The sequence below is a fragment of the Oncorhynchus kisutch genome, linkage group LG18 (genome assembly GCF_002021735.2).
Source record: "Oncorhynchus kisutch isolate 150728-3 linkage group LG18, Okis_V2, whole genome shotgun sequence".
NCBI lineage: Eukaryota > Metazoa > Chordata > Actinopteri > Salmoniformes > Salmonidae > Oncorhynchus > Oncorhynchus kisutch.
Window position 1 is genome coordinate 66,669,423 of NC_034191.2, and position 13,330 is coordinate 66,682,752.

Below are 13,330 nucleotides of genomic sequence, written 5' to 3' on the forward strand. Positions count from 1 at the left end.
GCCTATTATTATGTCGTCATATGTTTCAGTTCTTAGAGCTCTGGTCTAGGATTAAAACACAGCAGAATACATTCTCCCTGGCTTTTAAAGTAGACGTGTCTGTTTTCTACATTCGAATTAGACAGTAACAGAAGACTATTAGATAATAATCTGGTAAAACATAGGCCTATTTTCAGAAGGCTGCCAGACTGTCTGTCTTCCATTTTGTAGTGTTCTCAGAATTGTCTTTCTTCTTAATTCCTTAGAAACCAAGATATAACAATAGTGATGAGTTGTGTGCCCATCTCTTTGAATGTCTGTGTGCATGTCTGTTTGTGTACATGTGTATGAGAGGATGCATTTGAGTCTGTGTGTGTGTCTGTTTGTGTACGTGTGTATGAGAGGATGCATTTGAGTCTGTGTGTGTGTCTCTTTGTGTGTGTTTCATCAGTATCATGTCTCACTTGTCTCTCTCTCGCTGTCGTAGCAACCCAGCACCAGTAGACAGATGGATAGATGTGTCAGGTACATCTGATTGGTCTGATAGAGTTGACCAGGGAAACACAGCTACAGCTGGTTCTTACCTCATTAGGCCAAACATTGATTCAGACCCCATGCCTCTCTCTCTGTGTGTGGCAGAAGGCTCTGTAGATGAGTGCTGGTAATAGAAGAGAATGAATTCTTATCACAGAGATGGGAAGGCCATTAACCCTAGCAGAGAGAGAGAGAGAGAGAGAGGGAGAGAGAGAGAGAGAGAGAGAGAGAGAGAGAGAGAGACCAACCAACCAACCAACCACGCAACTCGCAACTTTGGACACTTTATGGAACACAATGCCTTCACTATCTCATGTTGGAATTTTCATGGCCTGAGGTCATCTGCCTTTGGCCTAAAGAGCAGGAACCTGGACTTCACCAAAGAAATCAGAAATACAGACATTGTCATTGTATAAGAAGCATGGTGTGGAGGAGATGGACCCACTGGTTGCCTTCTAGGTTACAGAGAGCTGGTAGTCCCATCCACTAAACTACCAGGTGTGAAACAGGGAAGTGACTCAGGGGGTATTCTAATTTGATATTGAGCAGACCTAACTCACTCTATTAAATTAATCAAAACTGGAACATTTTTCATTTGGCTAGAAATTCAAAAGGAAATTAACTTAACAGAGAAAATTGTCCTCCTGTGTGCTACCTATATCCCCCCACTAGAATCCCCATACTTTCATGAAGACAGCTTCTCCATTCTGGTGTGGAAAATCAATAATTTCCAGGTCCAGGGACATGTACTAGTCTGTGGTGACCTAAATGCCAGAACCGGACAATCACCTGACACCCTCAGCACACAGGGTGACAAACAACTACCTGGAGGTGACAGCATTCCCTCCCCCATTTGCCCCCCTAGACACAACTACGACAATATAACCAACAAAAACGGGTCACAAGTCCTGCAGCTCTGTCGCATGCTGGGTCTGTACATAGTCAATGGTACTCTTCAAGGGGACTCATAAGGTAGGTACACCTATAGCTCATCTCTTGGCAGTAGTACTGAAGTCTACTTTATCACTGACCTAAACCCAGAGTCTCTCAAGATCGTTCGCACAGTCCACTGACACCCCTATCAGATCACAGCAAAATCACAGTCTACTTGAACAGAGCAATACTCAATAATGCTCAATCATGAGGCATCAAATCCAAAGGAACTGAATAATATTAAGAAACACTATGGTTGGAAGGAAGATAGTGTGGAAACCAAAACACAATTAGGCAAAAACATATTCAATCCCTTTAGGCAACCTCCTGGACAACATTTCACTGTAATAGTGAAGGTGTAAACTTGCCAGTAAAAAACCTCAACAGTATATTTGACCTCTCAGCTTCCCTATCAAATCTGAAGAAAATGAACAACAATGACAAATAGTTTGATGAAGAATGCAAAAACCTATGAAAGAAATTGAGAAACCTGTCCAACCAAAAACATAGACACCCAGAAGACCTGAGTCTACGCCTTCACTATGGTGAGTCACTAAAACAATACAGAAATACACTACGAAAGAAGAAGGAACAGCCTGTCAGAAATCAGCTCAATGTAATTGAAGAATCCATAGACTCTAACCACTTTCAGGAAAATTGGAACACACTAACGAAACAACAACTCGAAGAGTTATCTATCCCAAATGGAGGTGTATGGGTACACCACTTCTCCAATCTGTTGTCCATATAACAAAGTTAAACAGGAAAAACATATACATGATCAAATACAAACCTTAGAATCAATGTTTAAAGAACCAGAACCCGCTGGATTCTATATTACAGGACAAATACAAACCTTAGAATCAATGTTTAAAGAACCAGAACCCACTGGATTCTATATTACAGGACAAATACAAATCTTAGAATCAATGTTTAAAGACTACCAGAACCCACTGGATTCTATATTACAGGACAAATACAAATCTTAGAATCAATGTTTAAAGACTACCAGAACCCACTGGATTCTATATTACAGGACAAATACAAATCTTAGAATCAATGTTTAAAGAACCAGAACCCACTGGATTCTATATTACAGGACAAATACAAATCTTAGAATCAATGTTTAAAGAACCAGAACCCACTGGATTCTATATTACAGGACAAATACAAATCTTAGAATCAATGTTTAAAGACTACCAGAACCCGCTGGATTCTATATTACAGGACAAATACAAATCTTAGAATCAATGTTTAAAGACTACCAGAACCCACTGGATTCTATATTACAGGACAAATACAAATCTTAGAATCAATGTTTAAAGACTACCAGAACCCACTGGATTCTATATTACAGGATAAATACACATCTTAGAATCAATGTTTAAAGAACCAGAACCCACTGGATTCTATATTACAGGACAAATACAAATCTTAGAATCAATGTTTAAAGACTACCAGAACCTGCTGGATTCTATATTACAGGACAAATACAAATCTTAGAATCAATGTTTAAAGAACCAGAACCCACTGGATTCTATATTACAGGACAAATACAAACCTTAGAATCAATGTTTAAAGACTACCAGAACCCGCTGGATTCTATATTACAGGACAAATACAAATCTTAGAATCAATGTTTAAAGAACCAGAACCCACTGGATTCTATATTACAGGACAAATACAAATCTTAGAATCAATGTTTAAAGAACCAGAACCCACTGGATTCTATATTACAGGACAAATACAAATCTTAGAATCAATGTTTAAAGACTACCAGAACCCGCTGGATTCTATATTACAGGACAAATACAAATCTTAGAATCAATGTTTTTAAAGACTACCAGAACCCACTGGATTCTATATTACAGGACAAATACAAATCTTAGAATCAATGTTTAAAGACTACCAGAACCCACTGGATTCTATATTACAGGACAAATACAAATCTTAGAATCAATGTTTAAAGACTACCAGAACCCGCTGGATTCTATATTACAGGACAAATACAAATCTTAGAATCAATGTTTAAAGAACCAGAACCCACTGGATTCTATATTACAGGACAAATACAAATCTTAGAATCAATGTTTAAAGACTACCAGAACCCGCTGGATTCTATATTACAGGACAAATACAAATCTTAGAATCAATGTTTAAAGAACCAGAACCCACTGGATTCTATATTACAGGACAAATACAAATCTTAGAATCAATGTTTAAAGACTACCAGAACCCACTGGATTCTATATTACAGGACAAATACAAATCTTAGAATCAATGTTTAAAGACTACCAGAACCCACTGGATTCTATATTACAGGACAAATACAAATCTTAGAATCAATGTTTAAAGACACCAGAACACACTGGATTCTATATTACAGGACAAATACAAATCTTAGAATCAATGTTTAAAGACTACCAGAACCCACTGGATTCTATATTACAGGACAAATACAAACCCCCCTACCCAAAAAGGCCTGTGGGGTTGATGGTATCCTCAATGAAATTATAAAATATTCCAACCACAAATTCTAATTGGCTATACTAAAACTCTTTAACATCATCCTCAGCTCTAGCATCTTCTCCAATATTTGGAACCAAGGACTGACCACCCCAATCCACAAAAGTGGAGACATATTTGACCCCAATAACTACCGTGGGATATGCGTCAACAGCAACCTTGGGAAAATCCTCTGCATTATCATTAACAGCAGACTCGTACATTTCCTCAGTGAAAACAATGTACTGAGCAAATGTCAAATTCACTTTTTACCAAATTACCACATGACAGACCATGTATTCACCCTGCACATGCTAATTGACAAACAAACAAATCAAAACAAAGGCAAAGTCATCTTATGCTTGATTTCCAAAAAGCTTTTGAATCAGTTTTGCACGGGGGTCTGCTATACACATTTATGGACAGCAGTGTTGGGGGAATGATAAAATCCATGTACACAACCAACAAGTGTGTGGTTAAAATTGGCAAAAAAAAACACATTTCTTTACACAGGGCTGTGGAGTGAGACAGGGATGCAGCTGAAGCCCCACCCTCTTCAACATATATAGCAGCACCCGTCCTCACCCTACTAGAATCTGAAGTGAAATGTCTACTGTTTGCTGATCATCTGGTTCTTCTGTCACCAACCAAGGAGGTCCTACTGCAGTACCTAGACATTCTGCACAGATTCTGTCAGACCTGGTCCCTGACAGTGAATCTCAGTAAGACAAAAATAATAGTGTTCCAAAAAAGGTCCAGTTGCCAGGACCACAAAAACAAATTCAATCTAGACACCGTTGCCCTACAGCACACACAAAAACTCTACATACCTCGATCTAAACATCAGCGCCACAGGTAACTTCCACAAAGCTGTAAACGCGCTGAGAGACAAGTCAAGAAGGGCCTTCTATCCCATCAAAAGGATCATAAAATTCAACATACCAATTAGGATCTGGCTAAAAAAATACTTAAATCAGTTATAGAACCCATTACCCTTCATGGTTGTGAGGTCTGGGGTCCGCTCATTAACCAAGAATTCAGAAAATGTGGCAAACACCAAATTGAGATTCTGCATGCATAATTCTGCAAAAATATTCTCAGTGTACAATGTAAAACACCAAATAATGCATTCAGAGCGGAATTAGGCCGATTCCCGCAAATAAACTAAATCCAGAAAATAGCCGTTAAATTCTACAACCACCTAAAAGGAAACAATTCTCAAACCTTCCATAACAAAGCCATCACCTACAGAGAGATTAACCTGGAGAAGAGTCCCCTAAGCAAGCTGGTCCTGGGGCTCTGTTCACAAACACAAACACACCTCACAGATCCCCAGGACAGCAACGCAATTAGACCTTTCCAAATAATGAGAAAACAAAAAGATAATTACTTAACACATTGGAACGAATTTACAACAAACAGAGCAAACTAGAATGGTATTTGGCCCTAAACAGAGAGTACATAGTGGCAGAATACCTGACCACTGTGACTGACCCAAACTTAAGGAAAGCTTTGACCATGTACAGACTCAGTGAGCATAGCCTTGCTATTGAGAAAGGCCGCCGTAGGCAGACCTGGCTCTCAAGATTAAACAATCTGTGTGCACACTGCCCACAACATGAGGTGGAAACTGAGCTCTACTTCCTAACCTCCTGCCAAATATATGACAATATTAGAGACACATACTTCCCTCGGATTACACAGACCCACAAATAATTTGAAAACCACCCCAATTTTGATTGACTCCCATATCTATTGGGTAAAATACCACAGTGTGCCATCACAGCAGCAAGATTTGTGACCTGTTGCCAAAAGAAAAGGGCAATCAGTGAAGAACAAACACCATTGTAAATACAACCCATATATATGTTTATTTATTTTCCCTTTTGTAGTTTAACCATTTGCACATCATTACAACACTGTATGTATATATAACATGACATTTGAAAGGTCTTTATTATTTTGGAACTTCTGTGAGTGGAATGTTTACTGTTCATTTGTATTGTTTATTTAACTTTGTTTATTATCTACTTCACTTGCTTTGGCAATGTAAACATATGTTTCACATGCCAATAAAGACCTTAAATTGAACATTGAATTGAAACTTGAAATATAAATTGAGAGAGAGAGCATTCAAAGGGAAAACAATAACTCTTTCTCTCTGACAGGGTCACGTTGGCGAGCGTGTGTGATATTTCCACCCCTAGTGTGTGTGAGTGTGTGTGTGTGTGTGTGTGTGTGTGTGTGTGTGTGTGTGTGTGTGTGTGTGTGTGTGTGTGTGTGTGTGTGTGTGTGTGTGTGTGTGTGTGTGTGGATCAAACGGCCAGTCGGCCAGATGTTAATGATCAGGGGCTGAACAAAAATATTGGACGGAGAATCTTAAAAGACAAGGGGAGAGGGAGGAGAGGGAGGAGAGGGGGAAAAAAGTAGGAAAGGAATCTGTTTGAATCATTTTTCAATCCAGTAGTAACTCTTTCTGAGACATACACACACGCATCTTCCTAGGGCTGAAAGTAAACACAAAACATGGGATAGAAAGTGTCCTTTCAGATAGACACCGTAGCTTTAATCTCAGCTGTGTTCATGCATATGATGTCACAGTAGCTAGAAGAATAATAGCTGTGTTGCTTCTGCACATCGCCTGGGAGACTACCAGCCACAGAAAGGAAATTAAACGTGGGGGCTTGCCGTAATTAACAACAACAGGTGATTAGTACCAATACTAATGCAAGAATTTTTCCCAGAAGTCCCTTTGTCTTTGTTTTTGATGGATCTGCCAGTTTGACTCAGTATTGTCGGAGTCACTAGAAGCTGTGAGGTTGTGACGAACCTTCTGGCCATGGTTTCAGATGATGTATGGGCGAGGGTGTACAGTATATCCCAGTGTGTGTGGGAGAGAATACAGTTAGTTACAGTTCCATTTTATTACTTATCTTTATCAGAAGATACCTTTTATTTTCCCAACATTTAGCAGCCTAATCTAAGATTCAATCGCCAGCACCGAGAAAATGGCTTTAGTGTGTGTGTGTGTGTGTGCGTGCGTGCGTGCGTGTGTGCATGTGTGTGTGTGTGTTTCCGTCTGTATAGAGTAAAACCCATCTATAGTTTTCCCAGGCCCTATGCTCTTGCGGGAGCCCAGTTCTCTGGGTTTAGTATTGTGGACATGCTGCATCAACCACATCTGGGGTACATCTGAATACTTGTTAAATAGGCTGAAACACAGTTGGAAAGGTAGAGAGAGAGAAGGAGGGATAGAGAGAGGGATATGGAAAGGGAGAAAGAGAGAGGTGGCAGTCAGAGAGAGAGAGAGAAGGAGGGATAGAGAGAGGGCTATAGAAAGGGGGGAAGAGAGATGTGGCAGTCAGAGAGAGAGAGAGAAGGAGTGATAGAGAGAGGGATATAGAAAGGGATAGAGCGAGGGAGAGAGAGAGAGATCAGTGAATCAGGAAGGTTATTGCTTAGGGAGTATTACCACTTGCCCTTGACTGAGTGGAGCACGGCGCTGTGTTACAAAGCACCAGAGTCACACACACACACACACACGCACGCACACGCACACGCACACGCACACACACACACACACACACACACACACACACACACACACACACACACACACACACACACACACACACACAGGTGTGTGGGGACGTGGGGGTGGGAGGTGTGTGGGGACGTGGGGGTGGGAGGTGTGTGGGGGTGGGAGGTGTGTGGGTACGTGGGGGTAGGAGGTGTGTGGGGACATGGGGGTGGGAGGTGTGTGGGGATGTGGGGGTGGGAGGTGTGTGGGGGTGGGAGGTGTGTGGGGACATGGGGGTGGGAGGTGTGTGGGGACGTGGGGGTGGGAGGTGTGTGGGGTGGGAGGTGGGAGGTGTGTGGGGACATGGGGGTGGGAGGTGTGTGGGAATGTGGGGGTGGGAGGTGTGTGGGGACGTGGGGGTGGGAGTTGTGTGGGGACGTGGGGGTGGGAGTTGTGTGGAGACGTGGGGGTGGGAGTAATCTAGTAAAAACCATAGAATTCACAAGAGTACAACAAAATCATAACACAGCACATTTTTAAACATTGACGGGTCAGGGAATCAGCCTCAAAATCCTTCATCAGGATTTAAAAACACCAATCAGAACAAATACATATACTACGACCATAACAATACAAATACTACTACCATAAACACTACAAATACTACTACCATAAACACTACAAATACTACTACCATAAACACTACAAATACTACTACCATAAACAATACAAATACTACTACCATAAACACTACAAATACTACTACCATAAACAATACAAATATTACTATCATAAACAATACAAATACTACTACCATAAACACTACAACCCACTCAAATTTAGACTCATCAGACCAAAAGATAGATTTCCACTGGTCTATGTCCATTGCTCATGTTTCTTGGCACAAGCAAGTCTCTTCTTTTTATTGGTGTCCTTTAGTAGTGGTTTCTTTGCAGCATTCAACCATGAAGGCCTGATTCACACAGTCTTCTCTGAACAGTTGATGTTGAGAAGTGCATTCCAGGTGACTACCTTATGAAGCTGGTTGAGAGAATGCCAAGAGAGGCATGCTGAACTTCCAGCGTTGACAGAGATGGCCGCCTTGCTTCGCGTTCCTAGGAAACTATGCAGTATTTCGTTTTTTATGTGTTATTTACATTGTTACCCCAGGAAATCGTAGGTTTTATTACATACAGTCGGGAGGAACTATTCGATATAAGAGCAACATCAACTCACCAACATTACGACCAGGAATACCACTTTCCCGAAGCGGATCCTCTGTTTGGTCCACCACCCAGGATAATGGATCGAAGCGGATCCTCTGTTTGGTCCACCACCCAGGATAATGGATCGAAACGGAACCTCTGTTTGGCCCCCCACCCAGGACAATGGATCGGATCCCAGCCGGCGACCCAAAACAACGGCGCCGCAGAAGGGGCAGACGGAGCGGTCTTCTGGTCAGGCTCCATAGACGAGCACATCACGCACTGCTCCCGAGTATACTACTCACCATTGTCCAGTCTTTTGACAACAAGGTAGGCGAAATCCAAGCAAGACTTGCCATTTTTTTGCTACCAGTCTACAGATAAAAACTAAAACAGGAAGCACCTGCGCTCAGGTCTGTTCAACGCTGGTCCGAAAAATCGGATTCAACGCTTCAAGATTGCTTCGATCACATGGACGGGGATATGTTCCGCATAACGTCGAACAACAAAGTGCATCGGTGATGTTGTACCCACAGACTCTATTAAAACATTCCCCAACCAGAAACTGTGGATTGATGGCAGCATTCGCGCAAAACTGAAAGTGCGAACCACTGCTTTTAATCAGGGTAAGGTGACCGGAAACATGACAGAATACAAACAGTGTAGCTATTCCCTCCGCAAGGCAATCAAACAAGCTAAGCATCAGTATAGAGACAAAGTGGAGTCGCAATTCAACGTCTCAGACACGAGAGGTATGTGGCAGGGTCTACAGTCAATCACGGACTATAAAAGAAAAACCAGCCCCGTCGAGGACAACGATTTCCTGCTCCCAGACAGACTAAACAACTTCTTTCCTCACTTTGAGGACAATACAGTGCCACTGACACGGCCCGCTACAAAAACCTGCGGGCTCTCCTTCACTGCAACCAACGTGAGAAAAACATTTAAACGTGTTAACCCTCGCAAGGCTGCAGACCCAGACGGCATCCCCGGCCGTGTCCTCAGAGCATGCGCAGGACATATTCAATCAATCCGTATCCCAGTCTGCTGTTCCAACATGCTTCAAGAGGTTCAGCATTGTTCCTGTTCCCAAATAACCTAAGGTAACTGAACTAAATGACTACCACCCCGTATCACTCACTTCCGTCATCATGAAGTGCTTTGAGAGACTATTCAAAGATCATATCACCTCCACCCTACATGACACCCTAGACGCACTCCAATTTTCTTACCGCCCCGATAGGTCCACGGACGACGCAATCGCTATCACACTGCACACGGCCCTAACCCATCTGGACAAGAAGAATACCTATGTAAGAATATTCATCGACTACAGCTCAGCATTTAACACCATAGTACCCTCCAATCTCGTCATTAAGCTCGAGATCCTGGGTCTCGACCCCGCCCTGTGCAACTGGGTACTGGACTTCCTGACGGGCCTCCCCGAGGTGGTGAGGGTAGATAACAACATCTCCATCTGGCTGATCCTCAACACTGGGGATCCACAAGGGTGCGTTCTCAGCCCTCTCCTGTACTCCCTGTTCACCCATGACTGCGTGGCAATGCACGCCTCCAACTCAATCATCAAGTTTGCAGACAACACTACAGTGGGAGGCTTGAATACCAACAACAATGAGATGGCCTACAGGGAGGAGGTAAGGGCCCTCGGAGTGTGGTGTCAGGAACATAACCTGACACTCAATGTCAACAAAACAAAGGAGATGATCGTGGACTTCAGGATTCAGCAGAGGGAGCAGCCCCCTATCCACACCGACGGGACAGTAGTGGAGAAGGTGCAAAGTTTTAAGTTCCTCTGCGTACACATCAAGGACAACTGAAATGGTCCACCCACACAGACAGTGTGGTGAAGAAGGCGCAGCAGCGCCTCTTCAACCTCAGGAGGCTGAAGAAATTTGGCTTGTCACCAAAACACTCACAAACTTTTACAGATGCACAATCGAGAGCATCCTGTCGGGCTGTATCACCGGCAGGTATGGCAACTGCTCCACCCACAACCGTAAGGCTCTCCAGAGGGTAGTGAGGTCTGCACATTGCATTACCAGGGGAAAACTACCTGCCCTCCAGGACACCTACAGCACCCGATGTCACAGGAAGGCCAAAAAGATCATCAAGGATATCAACCACCCGAGCCACTGCCTGTTCACCCCTCTATCATCTAGAAGGCGAGGTCAGTACAGGTGCATCAAAGCTGGGACCGAGAGACTGAAAATCATCTTCAGTCTGGGTTAGGTCAGTATGTGTTGTAGCTGGCAGGGTCAGTCTGTGTTGTAGCTGGCAGGGTCAGTCTGTGTTGTAGCTGGCAGGGTCAGTCTGTGTTGTAGCTGGAAGGGTCAGTATGTGTTGTAGCTGGCAGGGTCAGTCTGTGTTGTACCTGGCAGGGTCAGTCTGTGTTGTAGCTGGCAGGGTCAGTCTGTGTTGTAGCTGGCAGGGTCAGTCTGTGTTGTAGCTGGAAGGGTCAGTCTGTGTTGTAGCTGGCAGGGTCAGTCTGTGTTGTAGCTGGCAGGGTCAGTCTGTGTTGTAGCTGGCAGGGTCAGTCTGTGGTGCAGCTGGCAGGGTCAGTCTGTGTTGTAGCTGGCAGGGTCAGTCTGTGTTGTAGCTGGCAGGGTCAGTCTGTGTTGTAGCTGGCAGGGTCAGTCTGTGTTGTAGCTGGCAGGGTCAGTCTGTGTTGTAGCTGGCAGGGTCAGTCTGTGTTGTAGCTGGCAGGGTCAGTCTGTGTTGTAGCTGGCAGGGTCAGTCTGTGTTGTAGCTGGCAGGGTCAGTCTGTGGTGCAGCTGGCAGGGTCAGTCTGTGTTGTAGCTGGCAGGGTCAGTCTGTGTTGTAGCTGGCAGGGTCAGTCTGTGGTACAGCTGGCAGGGTCAGTCTGTGTTGTAGCTGGCAGGGTCAGTCAGAGGTGCAGATGTTGTGATGTATAGGCAGAGATTGTCTGGGAAATACCCTCGATCTGGAAACACATTCCACACACACACACACACACACACACACACACAACCAAATGCCCTGCGAGAGAATGGAGAGGGAGAAAAGGGTCTGATGAGACCCAGATGATAGCTGCTCTTCTTTCCCCCTTTTTGTTCTCTCCCTTCTCTAGCTGCATAGCTTTAATTTAGCTAGAAATGTTTTATAAATGTAGTTCCTGATAGGCATCACACACACACACCACACACACACACACACACACACGTTCTTTAGTATCAGTGTGATGCCCCCTGGAGGCGAAGTGTGTCTGTAGCGTTCTGACACATGGTTGGGGGTAACGCCAGAGCAGTAACAGAGGAGGAGAGGATTGAGGGATAAGAGAGAGGGAGGGGAAGACAGGGTTTAACAGAGGAGGAGAGGAGTGAGGGATAAGAGAGAGGGAGGGGAAGACAGGGTTTAACAGAGGAGGAGAGGAGTGAGGGATAAGAGAGAGGGAGGGGAAGACAGAGTTTAACAGAGGAGGAGAGGAGTGAGGGATAAGAGAGAGGGAGGGGAAGACAGGGTTTAACAGAGGAGGAGAGGAGAGACGGATAAGAGAGAGGGAGGGGAAGACAGGGTTTAAAACAGAGGAGGAGAGGAGTGAGGGATGAGAGAGAGGGAGGGGAAGACAGGGTTTAACAGAGGAGGAGAGGAGTGACGGATAAGAGAGAGGGAGGGGAAGACAGGGTTTAAAACAGAGGAGGAGAGGAGTGAGGGATGAGAGAGAGGGAGGGGAAGACAGGGTTTAACAGAGGAGGAGAGGAGTGAGGGATGAGAGAGAGGGAGGGGAAGACAGGGTTTAACAGAGGAGGAGAGGAGTGAGGGATGAGAGAGAGGGAGGGGAAGACAGGGTTTAACAGAGGAGGAGAGGAGTGAGGGATGAGAGAGAGGGAGGGGAAGACAGGGTTTAACAGGGGAGGATAGGTGTGAGGGATGAGAGAGAGGGAGGGGAAGACAGGGTTTAACAGAGGAGGAGAGGAGTGAGGGATGAGAGAGAGGGAGGGGAAGACAGGGTTTAACAGAGGAGGAGAGGAGTGAGGGACGAGAGAGAGGGAGGGGAAGACAGGGTTTAACAGAGGAGGAGAGTGGAGTAAAGGATGGAAAAGTGCTGTCAAAGGTAGTTAGCTGTACTAGACTCTTGGATATGAGGGTGTGTGTGGTGTGTGGGTGTGTGTGGTGTGTGGGTGTGTGTGCGTGTGGTGTGTTGTGTGTGTGTGTGTGGTGTGTGTGTGTGCCTGTCTGGGGCCTGTCTGCTTGGTCTTGATTAGGCTTCATCAGTGAACCCCTTTGTTGACCTCTCTACCCCCCCCCCCAACACACACACACACACACCGCACGTTATTCCTAACCCCCCTGTCTACCCTTCCAGGCCACTTCCTTCCCTCCCTCTCCCTCCTCCTTTTCTGTGAGATGTGATATGGCTTGGAGGGGTGGAGGGGTGGAAGCAGACAGAGTAACAAAGAAAAAGACCAGGCATCCTTTCTCTTTCCTTTATCCTTTCGTTTTCCGTTGTTACCTCATTGTTACCTCGTTGTTACCTCGTTGTTATCTCGTTACCTCATTGTTACCTCGTTACCTCGTTGTTACCTCATTGTTATCTTGTTGTTATCTCGTTACCTCATTGTTACCTCGTTGTTACCTCGTTGTTACCTCGTTGTTATCTCGTTACCTCATTGTT